We start from the raw sequence: 14357 nt of genomic DNA, 5'->3' as shown, positions 1-14357 counted from the left end.
ATGAGATCCCATTGGCCAATAATTTGTCTTATTTCCTGTACTATCAGTGCCCTGTCTAGGCAGTCCTTACCTATGCCTCTATGAAGCACACTACTTACTTTTTCTTTCAGTAATTTTATAATATCAGGTCTTACGTAGAGATTCTTGATCCATTTGGAGCTGAGTTTCATCAGGCTGAGACATAGGATATAGCTTCATTTTTCTTCATATTGATACCTAGGTTTCTCAGAATCTAATATGGAAGATGTTAGTTTTATCTTCTATGTATATTTTGGTATCTTTGTCAAAAATCAGGTAGCTATATTTGCATGAGTTTGCATCTGGGTCCTCTCTTCTAGTCCCTTGATCTATGTAGCTGTTTTTGTTGCAGAATCATGCTGTATTTCTAATTACAGTGCTTGTTGAGATGAACAGTGAAATCAAGTATACAGAATAGTTGATTACTAATTGTGTATTGAAAGCAGTAAAATGTTCCATGACACCAAATAAACCAGTTGTAGGATTTCCTCAAGATAAACGAATAGCTCCAGCTTCTTCAGTATTTATCAAAATATGGAGAAAAAGTACATGCTATCCTTTGATGGCAAGCCCAATACTTATAGGCTGAGAGAAGAAGCCACTTCACACATGGAATTGGGAGTACTCTGGGATGTGGATTTGGAGTGGACAGACCCTCTCAGCTTGCACCTGTTCCTGCTAGTGAGACTCTTGTATCCTGCCAGTGTGTCCTAATGAGCCCAAGCAAACTGGATATGTGGACTGCCATCCGGGCTGGCTACGTAGCAACAAAATACAAGGCTTGGCCCTGAACTCCACAATGGCCCCCAGCCTGTCCTTTAGTGAGCATGTGAACAAATATGTCAGCATAATGCTGTGAAATGCATGTGATTCAAAGGCAGGCATATCACAGTGGCTCTACTATGATCATGCAGTAGATGGTGGTTTGTTAGTCACTGTCTCTCCTGTCTCCCTGCAAGGGAAGAGCTTAGTTGATGAACTAGCATTCAGTTCCTTACTGCAATAGCTATAGTTTCTGTTCTGTATGTTTACATGTGCTTGCCTTTTATTTGTAACTCTTGTTTTAAAGACAATGCATGGAGTTTGAATTAAAAACAAACTACCCAATGCATCCCAATAGTAGTCTATAGCCCAGTGGTTCCTGAAGGCCAGGTGCCATGAGAACCATTTTCTTCTCAATGCTGAGTTGGTTGATTTTCATTTTATAACAATAATTTAAAAAGCTAAGTGGTATTGCATAGGAGTACCAGAAGCTGCTTCAGTGGAAAAAGAAACTGTTTACATTAAATAAAAACCTGTCCATAGGCTATGTCTGCACATGTATAGGGCATTATGAGCCACACTCTGACAAACCCATAGACAGTTTCTGGCACTTGGGGTCACAGAGTTGCATTTTCACCACCAGAAAGGAAAGCAGAGAAGAGAAAGGGATGAGGAGGGAGAGTCTGGTTCCCTTCTGATTCTGTAGCTGAGTAGGCAGCCAGTGTAGTCCCTTGTGGAGCTGATCCCATTGGTGGCGCAGGTGGCCTGAAAGTACCAATTCTTATGTTGTAGAGCACAGCCAGGCTTGTCTGTGGTTTCAGTTGCATTCACGGTATTGGGAAGGTCCTGCTTGTTGGGACACATGAGGAGAACAGCACCCCAGAGTTCATTCTCAGCTACAAGAATCATGAGCTTTCCACCAGCTCTGTTCACACACTTTATCACTGCTGTTCACTTTGAAGATCAAGCCTTCGGTGTTCTGGAAGTAGTTTCACCACAGTGGCTGGATGCTGTCCCCACCCTATTTGGTGATGCTGATGTTCTTTTACTCAGAAGTCATCATGTTGAGACCAGTCGTGGGCATGGTGGGCATGGTGGGCATGGTGGGCATGGTGGGCATGGTGGGCATGGTTTTCCCAGCTTCAGTTTGCATAGAATTGTTGTCTTTTTTTGCAGCAACCATAAGCCTGTTCATTCCTTTCTTTAACAATAATATCATCATCATCATCATCATCACCACCACCACCACCACCACCACTTGAAGAGGTTTGCAAAGATATTCCTCATGCTTGTGGACAGGTGGTGGCAATATCGGCCAGGAACCTCAGCAATGGCTGCTCCCTGCAGGTGTTGGTCTTCTTTATAAGCTTTTGTTTTGTTTCATTTGGGGTTTTTGTTTTATTTTATTTTATTTTATTTTATTTTATTTTGTTTTCAATACGTCCTGATCACAGTTTCCCCTCCCTCCATCCCTCCCATCCCTCCACCCATCCATTCCTCTTCCTTTTCCTTAAAGAAAAGAGCAAGCCTCCCACAAATATCCACTGAATATGGCATAAGATGATATAGTAGGACTAGGCACAAACCCTCCTGTCAAGGCTGGGCAAGGCAACCCAGTAGGAGGAAAAGGTCCCAGGAATAGATGAAAGAGTCAGAGACATTCCTACCCCCATTGTTAGGAGTCCCACAAAAATACCAAGTTACACAACCATAACATACATGAAGAGAACCTAGTAGGACCCATGCAGGCTCTGTGATTGCTATTTCAGTCTCTGTGAGCCCCTATGAATCTTATTTAGTTGTAGCCCATGGGCCCAGTATCCTCAAACCCTCTGGCTCCTACATTTCCTTCTACCCTTCTTCCATGGGGTTTCCTGAACATCAAGGGATGAGCCCCAGGAGATCACTGATTTGAGCTTTCTCTCCACCTAACATCTGGTCGTGGGTCTCTGTATCTGCTCCCACCAGCTGCCAGAGACAGTCTCTTTGATGACAACTGGGCTAGGCCCCAATCTATATGTATTTAAGACTATAACTAGGAAACTTCTTATTGATTTTTTTTTCTCTCAGGTTTCTGGGCTATCCAGCCTCCAGGCAGTGTTGAGCTTAGGCTCCCTCTCCTTGTGTGGCTCTCAAATTAGACCCTCCAATGGTTGGCCACTCCCACAGGTTTTGTGCCTCCATTGCCCTAGTAATCTTGTAGGTGGGATAGATTATAGGTCAAAAATTTTGTGGCTGATTTTCTATGTCTGCCAAGAGTGGCCTTGGAGTTTTGATTTTTAGAAGTACATTGAATCTCTACAGTTTTGATAGTATGGCCATCTTCTCCCAATTCATGGGTGTAGGAGATCTTTCCACATTGGCTCATATAAGCATATTTATTTAAATTTTTTTCCTCCCTACTTCTTGTGAGGCCATGTAAGTTCCTACCTAATTTGTCCTTTCATAGGTAATTGCTACAAACTCTGGGCACAGCACAACACAGCTCTTAAAAATATCCAAAAATTAGCATTAAAATATTTTAGAGGAAAGTTGACCCTTGTGAGAAGCAAAAGCACTGAGTGGTTTGCTGTAACTCCTCTTTTTGCCCCAGAGGTTCATGTCCTTGATGTTTGGTCCACCTCGAAGTGATGTGGCAGCTGATGGGACCTTTCAGTGTTGAATCCTAGTGGGAAACAATTAAATCATTAGGAGAGCTGCCCTAATGAATGTAGTTCTCTTAAGGCCCTGATTAGTTTTCCTAAGCAATTCCCGTCTACATCCTGGCTTCTTAACGTACCATGTGATTGCTCTTACACATGGCCTACCTTGATGTCATCTGCCACTATGATCTCATTGAAGATTAATATGGATGAAACCATTTAATCTTGGACCTTTAGCCTTTATAACTATGCCAAAAAAAACTGTTTTCTTTATAAATTAACCAGCTCTAGATATTTTATTGAAAAATAGACTAATGTATTCCAGCAGGTTTTAGTTTTAGGCTTGGTATCAAGTCACATCAGGGAATAGTCTAATAGAAAAACTAAAAGTCTTTCAGGCTAAACTTCAGAGGACAGAGGGAAAAGTGGGGGATCCCAGAGAGAAGAGCCAGAAAAAAAGAGGTTAAAATTCTATGTTTAAACTTCACCTTCACCTCTGAATAAAAGAAAAAAGAATGTATAAGCCAGACACAAATTAGAATTAGTAATAAACAAGTTGAACTGAGATTTGAATTGCCCTCCAGAAAAGACTGCTTCTGCAGGTTGACAGAGGCCAAATATACTGTCTATAAGAACAAAGCTGTTAAATTTCTAAGAAGGACACAAAAATGCAAAACCTCTGCAAAATAACTTGAATATTGTTCAGGAAACAATCCAAATCTGTTGGCATGAAGAGTTAGTAAGACAAGGTGGAACCCGATCCAAGAAGAATGGACCAGATATCATAAGGAGTTGGCAAGTACATGAAGTCATGTCTTCATAGTCCCAATAAAGGAAAATATGAACTCAATGAATGAAAATTCTCCAGGAAATGGTGGTGCATGCCTTTAATCCCAGCACATGGGAGACAGAATCAGATGCGTCTACAGAGTGAGTTCTAGGACAATCAAGGCTACATACAGAGAAATCTTTTCTTGAAAATCCCCCTGGGTAAAAAATGAAAATTCAAACCTTGGAAAGTGCCTTAGTCAGGATTTTTTATTGCTGTGAAGAGACACCATGACCATGGCAACTCTTACAAATAAAACATTTAATTGGGGTGGCTTGCTTATGGTTTCAGAGGTTCAGTCCACTATCATCATGACAGAGGGCATAGCAATGTACAGGCAGATGTGGTGCTAGCTACATCTTAACCAGAAGGCAGCAGGAAGTTGATTGACTGTCACAATGAGTGAAGCTTGAGAAAAAGACCTCAAAGCCCTACCCCTATAGTGACACACTTCCTCCAACAAGACCACACCTCCTAATAGTGCCACTCCCTTTGGGGGTCATTTTCTTTCAAACCACCACAGAAAGAAAATATGGACATTCTAGAATGGAAAAATGCAGTATTAGAAATTATAAAATCAGGGCCTAGAAAGATGGCTCAAGGGTTAAGAGCACTGGCTGCTTTTCCAGAGGGCATGAGTTAAAATCCTAAGACACACATGTTGACTCACAACTGTCTGTAACTCAAGTTCCAGGGCATTTGACATCTTCATGTGATGCCTGAGGGCCCCAGGAACTCATGTAGTACACAAACAAACATGCAGCCCAAACACCTGTACACGTAAAAAAATTTAAAATGTTTAGAAAAATCACGAAATAACATGCACTGGCAGAATGGAAACTCCAGGATTTCCAGATGTAATTTCTTCCCCAATCCCTATAGATGCACTACAATTCCACCCAGGACTCGGGACCCTCTTTTTCTCTTTATGGAAGCTGGTAATCACATCCTAACCATTGTACAGAAAGACTGGAGGTCTAGAGAAGTAGAATGCTTATTTTTGAAAGGAAGCAAGGTACAGGACTTATTACATAGCTACATGATCAGGGCAGTGCGGTCTTGGAGTGAACATCTAGTCAATGTGACAGAATAAAAGGCCCATGAAGAAATGGATGCATATATGGTCAATTAATTTTCAATGTGGTATCAGAATAATTCAATGGAGGGGAAAGGAGGAATCGTTCTTTCGATAACCAGTTGTGAGAAACTGGATATTCATATGGAAAATTAACTTTTGCTCTCACTTGGCAACATAAACAAAGTTGAGTCAAAAGAGACCATAGACGTATACATGTAAGCACAGATAAGTCAAGATAAACAAAATTATATGTCTACAAAATAGTTTGTGCACACTCTTCCCAGTAGTTTTGATTTTAATGGTCAAAAGACAGAAGCTGAAGAGGGTTGATGGGATGGCTCAGTGGGCAAAGGCACTTGCTGCCAAACCTGGAGACCTTACCTTTTTTCTTTGAGAACCACATGGTGGAAAAAGACAACTATCTCTTGAAGGTTCTCTGACCCCTGCATGCACACAGTGGCAGGTGCATGTTTGGCACAAATGCAACCCCTGAGACACACAAAATAAATAAATATAATTTTAAAGGGGGGAAGTTACGGCTTCTATAAATATGAGAGTGGCTAAATAAGTTGTGGTGTTTTCATTTGTAGTCGTAAACTAGACTAGCACTTGTACCAAGAATCTTAGAGAGTCTTATTAATAAAATCAAACCCGGGGCCAGGTATTGGGGTGAAATGCTGGAAGGTCAGAGAACCAGAATAAGCCACAGCTATCTCATCTTGCTGGATCCTCAGCTGGTCTTGTTTCCTCAGACTGGAGGCCTCTGAGTCCTCATCCAGAATGGGTCTCAGCTGAATTGCTGCTCAAAAGCCTGAATGCTTAACCAGCCAAATGCTTAACCAGCCAAATGCTTCTAGTTTCTGGTCTTCATGCCTTATATACCTTTCTGCTTTCTACCACCACTTCCTGGGATTAACGGCTTGCTTTCTGGGATTACATGTGTTACCATGCCTGTCTGTATCCTTGAACACATGGATTTCTGACTCTGGAATGCTAGGATTAAAGGCGCGTCCTACCACTGCCTATCCTTTACGTTTAATATTGTGGCTGCTCTGTCTCAGACCCCAGATAAGTTTATTAGCATGCACAATATTTGGGGGAATACAATACCACAAGCACTGAGCCAAGTGGAGGGCTAATACATGAAGCAATATGTGAAAGTCTCAAAATTATCATACCGAGTTGAAATTTTAAAGAAATGTATATGGAAAAACAAAACAAAACATGATTTCATCTGTATGAAAAAAACTGATCTGAAAAACAAACAAACAAAAAACCAAACAAAAACCAGAACTAAAGCAAACAAACAAATGGAAAAGTGATCTGTGGTAGAAAATCCAGGGCTGTTTGTTGGAAAATGTCAGCCAGTCTGGATGGACCCACCATTTGTCCGGGTACCACCTATGAAGCACTGACCAGTAAATGACTTCTTCTTGGAAGCAGAAAGGATGCTACCCTATAACTTCATTGAGAGTAAATTGGAACTCTGTGTAGTAGGAACACAATGCAGAAGGTACACAGTAAACATGTGCTGAGTAAATGAATAGATGCAGGTTAGGTACCATTCCTAAAGCAAAACGAGGTAACAAGTGCACCAGTGGGGGGCAATTTTAAGTGATCTAATTATAACAAAGAATAATCTGTTTTCTCTCATATTGTCTTTTAAGAAGGTCAACATTTCAGTGTAAAAATCATTAGGAGAAAAATGAGCCCTGGGATGGGAGGAATATTTAAAAGAAAGGAATTCCTGATGGGTTGAATTAATTTTAATTTCTAGGCTCATGAGAAATATCAATTAATTTACATTTTAGAATGTAAAAATAACATCCAGATATGATTAGAGGGTCACCAATTTACCATTATATAAAAAGATTATGAAAATGTCAGGTAGGTGCCTAAGGACAGACTCTGTATGTTTTTAATTTTCAAAAGAAGACAAAGTATAGTCAAGTAGTTTCTGTCAGTCAGGGTCCTCTAAAGGAATAGAAATGATACAATGTGTGTGTGTGTGTGTGTGTGTGTGTGTGTGTGTGTGTGTGTGTGTGTGTAAAATGGAGGTTATTGGATGGATATTTGACTTGTTTATAGGTTGCAGTCCAGGTAGTCCTACAATGGCTGTTTTATGCTGGAAAGAGAGAATACATTAATTTTTCTGTCTATGGTGACTGGATGTCTCAGAAATATGATGCTGGAGTTCTAGAGGATTCCTCAAGAGCTGTTGGTTTTCAGTCTGTGCTGGAATCCCAAAGAAGTTGGTGTTCTAGTACTAGCAAAGGAAAGGTACAACAATAGTGTAGATGAGCTGGTGAGCAAGAATGAGAGAAAGCAGGCAAAAAGTGAAATTCCTTTTCTGTCTTTTTATCTGAGCTAGCAATATTTAGCTAACATTTATATAGTGACTTTTATGAGCCAAGTACTATTCTGAGCAATCTGAATTGATTATTTTATTCCTTTAGAAATATCCTGCAACTCCAATATATCCTTTTGTAGAAGACAAAACAAACAGCAAACCACTTGCTTGGGGTGACACAGCTAAAGTCACGTGGGTGTTGAAATCCAGATATACTGACTCCAGAGACTGTTCAGTCAATCAGTATTCCAGTGTCTGTCAGCTGTGAGTATGCTGTAATCATCACTAGGGTTGTTTAAAATAGATTTCCAATCTCCATTATCAGAGTTTCTGATTCTGTACATCTAGGGTAGGGCCTGAGAATTTGTATCCATAACAAGTTCTCAGGAGGTGTTGGTGTGGTTGGTTCAGGGACCACATTTAGAACCATGGTACAGCACCATACAAACTAGCAGCAAAGAGGATAATGGATCATAAAACCACTTAAACTTATCCATATTGTTTGTATATTTTTTATTTTCTTTTTTATTAAGAATATATATGTATATATATACATATATATATTGCTTTATATGTAGGATTCACGTATGAGTGAGTACATACCATGTTTGTCCTTCTGAGTCTATGTTACCTCACTCAGGATGATATTTTCTAGTTCCATCCGTTTGCCTGCAAACCTCATGATGTCATTGTTTTTCTCTGTTGAGTAGTACTCCATTGTGTATATGTACCACATTTTATTTTTTAAAATTTATTTAATATTTTTATTTTATAATTAACTTAATTTCACATATCAGCCACAGATTTCCCCATCCTCCCTCCTCCTACCCTCTAGCCCTTCCCTCCAATCCACCCCCCATTCCAACCTCCTCCAAGGCAAGGTTTCCTCTGGGGAGTCAACCTAGCCTGGTAGATTTAGCTGAGGCAGGTCCAGTTTTCTTTATTCATTCTTCAGTTGAGGGGCATCTAGGCTGTTTCCAGGTTCTGGCTATTACAAATAATGCTGCTATGAACATAGTTGAGCATTTGTCCTTGTGGTATGGTTTAGCATTTCTTGGGTATATTCCGAAGTGTGGTAAAGCTGGGTCTTGAGGAAGATTGATTCCCAATTTTCAGAGAAACCACCATACTGATTTTCAAAGTGGCTGTAAAAGTTTGTACTCCCACCAACAGTGGAGGAATGTTCCCCTTTTCCACATCCTTTCCAACAAAAGCTGTTATCAGTGCTTTTGATCATAGCCATTTTGACAGGTGTAAGATAATATCTCAGAGTCATTTTGATTTGCATTTCCCTAATGACTAAGGTTGTTGAGCAATTCCTTAAATGTCTTTTGGCCATTTGAGAATTCTCTGTTTAGCTCTAAAACCCATTTTTTAACTGGATTGGTTGATATTTTACTGTCTAGGTTCTTGAGTTCTTTATGTATTTTAGAGATTAGCCCTCTGTCAGATAGAGGGTTGTTGAAGATCTTTTCCCATTCTGTAGGCTGTTGTTTTGTCTTATTGAGTGTGTCTTTTTTTTTTTTTTTTACAAAAGCTTCTCAGTTTCAGGAGTTTATTTATTAATTGTTGCTCTCAGTGTCTGTGCTACTAGTATTATATTTAGGAAGTGGTCTCCTGTGCCAGTGCATTTAAGACTACCTCCTACTTTCTCTTCTATCAAGTTCAGTGTAACTGGATTTATGTTGAGGTGTTTGATCCACTTGGACTTGAGTTTTGTGCATGGAGATAGATGTAGATATATTTGGAATCTTCTACATGTTGACATCCAATTATGCCAGTACCATTTGTTGAGGATGCTTTCTTTATTCATTGTACAGTTTTGGCTTAGTCAAAAATCAAGTGTTCATAAATGTGTAGTTTAGTATCAGGATCTTCAATCCATTCCATTGGTCTACATGTTGGTTTTTATTCCAATACCAAGCTTTTTTTTTTTTTTTTTTATTACTACAGCTCTATAGTAGAGCTTGAGGTCCGAGATGGTGATGCCATCCAACACTGTTTGTAAATTTAAGTCAGATGAAGAAGGAAAAGAGAAGATGGCATGTCTTCTGGTTTCAACTATCAAAGGATATTATTGACACATCAAGCTCAATATAGTACCTAAGAATAGTCTCAGAGCATTCCTTCTGTAAAGGAAAATATAAATATTTTCATTTTTTAAAATCTAAAATGTATTCAGTAAGCTGAGTGTAGCGGCACATATCTGAAAACCAATTGCTTAGAGGCTGAGGCAGGAGAATCAAGAGCTTAAGGCTGATCTCAGTTAGGTAACAAGTTCAAAGCCAGCCCAAGCTACATCCAATCTTTTCAAATTTCATGTCTATAAAGAGCTACAGAATGTGACTTTAATTGGAAATGGTATCATACTTAATTACTTAATATGAAGTCATTCCTGACTAGAACAGGCCCTGAATTCAACGGCTGGTGTCCTCTTAAGGAGAGAGGACAAGGAAACACACAGAGAAACTAGGAGGAGCAAGAAAAGCCTTCTCCCAGAGTCAGCTGATACCTGGAGCTGGTGTTTCCAGCCTTTAGTGTCTTGACAGAATAAACATGGATATTTCTTTTAAACCACTCATCATTTTTCTGGTAACCCTAGGAAGTCATTGTATGCTCTGTTGAAGAAACAGAACATTACCAAAGCATGTGGGTGTTCCCAGGAATCTCCAGGATTCTAATGAAACCCACAAGGCAGGCAATCACCATCAGCATATTGAATAAAACAGTCTTATCTTTCAAAAATCAGTTTCATCAACAGTTTTATCTCTAACCTTCTGCACTGTGTACTTCTTGTATCTGTATAGAGTACATAAGGTTTAGCTCTTTTGACTCTTGCCAGCTGGTTCCACTAGAAATCTCCTTCATTATGAACAATGAGGTTGACTTTATTTTGTGTTCATTGGCCACCCAAGTTTCTTCTGTAAAATACTTTTTCAATTATTTTGAAGAAATTTTCTTTATAATCTATTTACTTTCTATTGTTTTGTGGGAGTGTTTTTGCAAGCATGTTTATCTATACATCATGTACATACCTGGTGCTGGCTGAGGCCAGAAGAGGATATCAGATCTTCTGGAAATGGAGTTACACATGGTTGAGTAACTGTATGGGTGTTGGAAACCAAACCTTGATCTTTGTAAGAGCAGTTCATGCTCCTAGACTCTTGTCCTCTGTTATCTGTACTCATTTTTTTTAACTTATAGATTCTTTACTGAGCCTGAATTCTAATGCTTTATTATCCTTATATGCTTTCAAATTTCTCCTCTGAATTGTGTCTTAATTGTTACCTCCATCTTGTAACATAACTAGAAGCATTAAATATTGCTGAACCTTTTACTCCTCTTGATTCTCCAGACAAAAGGAAAAAAAAATGATACCCAGTACCAAGCAAGATGGAAAGTTAGAGGCAACTGAAAAATTAAAGAGGGACAATATAACATCAATGCACTAAAGGAAAACCACAGGGTGCATTTGTTTTTGTTGTTGCTTATTTGCTTGCTTATTTTAAGTAAGCATGTAGCACAGTGGATGTTTCTTTATAATATAAGATATAAAAGCTGAAACAGTAAAGTGATAAATTCAACTATATGGAAAATTAAATTCTTGTCAAATAAAAGCCATCACAAGCAATTTAAAAAACAAGATGATAAATTAGAACTCTTGAAGGCCATATTACACAAGCAGAATTAATTCCTTATCATATATAACAGATAAAAATCTCCTACAAACCCAATAAGAAAAGAACCAATAATCCAATATAAAAACAGAATGATATGAACAGGCATATCACAAAAAAAGAAAAATGAATTATTTTTAAAACATATGAAAAGATGATTAATCTAGATAATAAAGGAAATCTAAACATAAATCATAGTAAAGCTACATATTTCACGATTATATCATCAGAGATAAAGAGTGATGATTTCTACAGAAAAGGGGAGAAATACACTCTCATTTCTGTGATTCTACATTGTCACTATAGCCCCTGGAGGGCTCTTAGGTGTGTCTTGAAGAGATATGATTTCCATACGGCTGCCTGTGTTTTCTAGCTTTTTCGTTGCCCTCGGATGGTAGCTATTGGAAGACCTCATTCATCAGAATGGGTTTGATCACTGGGTTAACACAAGACCTGTGGTTAATATCAGCAGCATTTGTATGCAAAGGCTGTTATTGAGCTTAGGTCCTACAGGGACATTTTCCAGTCCAGGAAGCTTGCTTATTCCAGAGTCAACAAGGGATTTTTTTCAGCATAGTGACACTAGGAAGATAGAGAGCAGATTAAGGGCAGGGAGCTCCTGTTGATGCACTTCTCATAGTGTGCATACAGTAGACATTTCAGCATGCTAGACCTGTTGGTTGTGATTTTTGCCCCCATAAACCTAATTTTCTATACTGTGTGATAGTGATGTGGTGTGTGTGTGTGTGTGTGTGTGTGTGTGTGTGTGTGTGTTGCCTTTGCATGGTTTCTACCAGATTATAAATGTACATATCTTTTACTCAGTGATCTTCCTTTTGGTATTTGGTTTACAGATAATCACACGTATGTTTTAAATGTTTTTATGCAGAATGTTCACCATGGCATTGTTTGAAATATCAAATATCTGGAAACAAAGTAAATATCTTTAAATAGGAAATGAGTTAAATTGTGATATATGCCTATAAAATAAAATTCTGTAGTTGAAAAGAATGAGGAAGCTCTTCAGATATCAACAAGGAATAATGTCTAAAGCTTTTAGGTTAAGGACCTATTATATCATATTCTGAAACTTGTGTATAATGAACAAGTGTAGGTTTATATACATATACATACAGTGTTTCAATCTTTGTTTCAGTATATGCAGATAACAATATTAAACATATAACATTCGTTTACCCTGGGAAGAGCCATTCATTGGCTGTGAATATGAGTAAGAGAAGCATTTCACCATATTTTCTTTTATGCCTTTAAATTTTTCAAACGAGTAAATGTATGCTAGATCCAAAAGAAAGTAATGAATAAACTAAAATAAATATCCAGGAAGCCAAGCCAAATGCATAATCATCAAAAGAGTTCTTCACAGAATGCCAGAATAGCAAGGAACCTGCTGCTGATAGAGATGGTCTCTTGAAAGTCCTGTAGCACAAGCAAGTCTCTACTCACAAGTCTCAACTCTACAGGAACAACAGACACTGGGTGTGTGTCCTACTCTCTGAATGCTGGTCTTTCTTCCTCTGAGTAATCTTATCCATTGCAATTTAGTTTTGATGAGCTCGCTTTTATTCTGATCTTTGAAGAAAAAGAAAACACCTGAAGTTGATAATCTAAAGCTCTTTAAGATGAGTAGCTTTCAATTTCCAAGAATGCTCAGCTTAAGTTATGTTGGCTCTTTCCCTCTGCACCATTAAGAAAGAAACCTCACAGCTTCCCTTACAAAACACATGGAGATTTTTGAAACTTCCAGAATGGCATGCACCTTGTACAACTACAATTTCAGTGAAATCATTCTCTTAAAAAAAACGGGCAGAAAATCTCATTGATGCACCTACAAGTCTTTCAAAACCCTACACCATTCCTACCAAAACTGCAGGGGAAGTTTTTCCTGGGTAAGGAACTTGGAAGATGCCAAAATAATCACTTTTTGTTTGCTCAAGTTTGGTCTACAGTTTTCACTTGGGTGTGGTGCAAACTACTTCCCATCCTGCAGGGGTGCAGAGTCATGGGGAGTACTGTGCTCTTTTCCTTCACTGAAGAACTACAGACCTATATCCTGATGCTGAGTTGAATGAATGGCAGTGAAATTAGTAATAGCCTTTGGTGCATAACAATACCAGTTTAGGAAGCTCTTGGGGGAAAGACAAAAAATTAATTGTGACTGCTTGTTAAATAATTAATAATAATAATAGCTATCATTTATAAAACATTATCTGCAGGATATCTACTGGAAGCTACAGTACTGAACAGCTGACCTATATGACTTTACTTATCTCTTACATTAATTAATTAATTAATTATTCTGTGATGTATATACAAAATACCCCTAGTTTCCCAAGAAGGAAGCTTGGAATGGCTAGGTCATGTACCCAAGTTCACACAGCTTATGTGAGGCATAACTAGCATTGGATCCAGATCTTTCTCCAAAGTAATGCCTTTAATCTTACATTATATTGTGCTAAAAGATTGTGCTAAGTGTAAAGATAATATAATACCCCTTTAAAAATCTGTGTGGACTTATTTTTTCCTGGTCACTGAATAATACCCTGGACAAGTTCCCTATGCTTGCCAGTGGCTCTTCTCTAAGGAAAATATTTTCTCATACTTCTGCATTCAATAGATACCTGGTCTAGAATTGAATTAACGAGTCTGTGGTAATAATCCAGACTCCAAGCCTTGTTTGAGGTTAAGTTCCTATTTTATTCTTCTACCACAAATTGCCCTAACACTTGAGTTTGAGAGTGGTTTCAGGTGAAGGTCAAAAGAAAAGGAAGAGATTCAGGGGCAGGAAAGAGTTCACATGGCTGCTATTGTCATAGTCATGATCTCATTTTGTTGACCTCTATGCTTTGCAGAGGTTCAAAGCTGACCCATTATCTCTTGGGGATCTCCCAGTGTGTTTCCCAAATATTTCTCCACAGGGAACTTCCAGCCATAATTCCTAGGACTGAGGCAATGCTTCTCCCATAAGGTCAGCTTATTATTT

The sequence above is a fragment of the Peromyscus leucopus genome, chromosome 14 (genome assembly GCF_004664715.2).
Source record: "Peromyscus leucopus breed LL Stock chromosome 14, UCI_PerLeu_2.1, whole genome shotgun sequence".
NCBI lineage: Eukaryota > Metazoa > Chordata > Mammalia > Rodentia > Cricetidae > Peromyscus > Peromyscus leucopus.
This window is presented reverse-complemented; position numbering follows the sequence as displayed.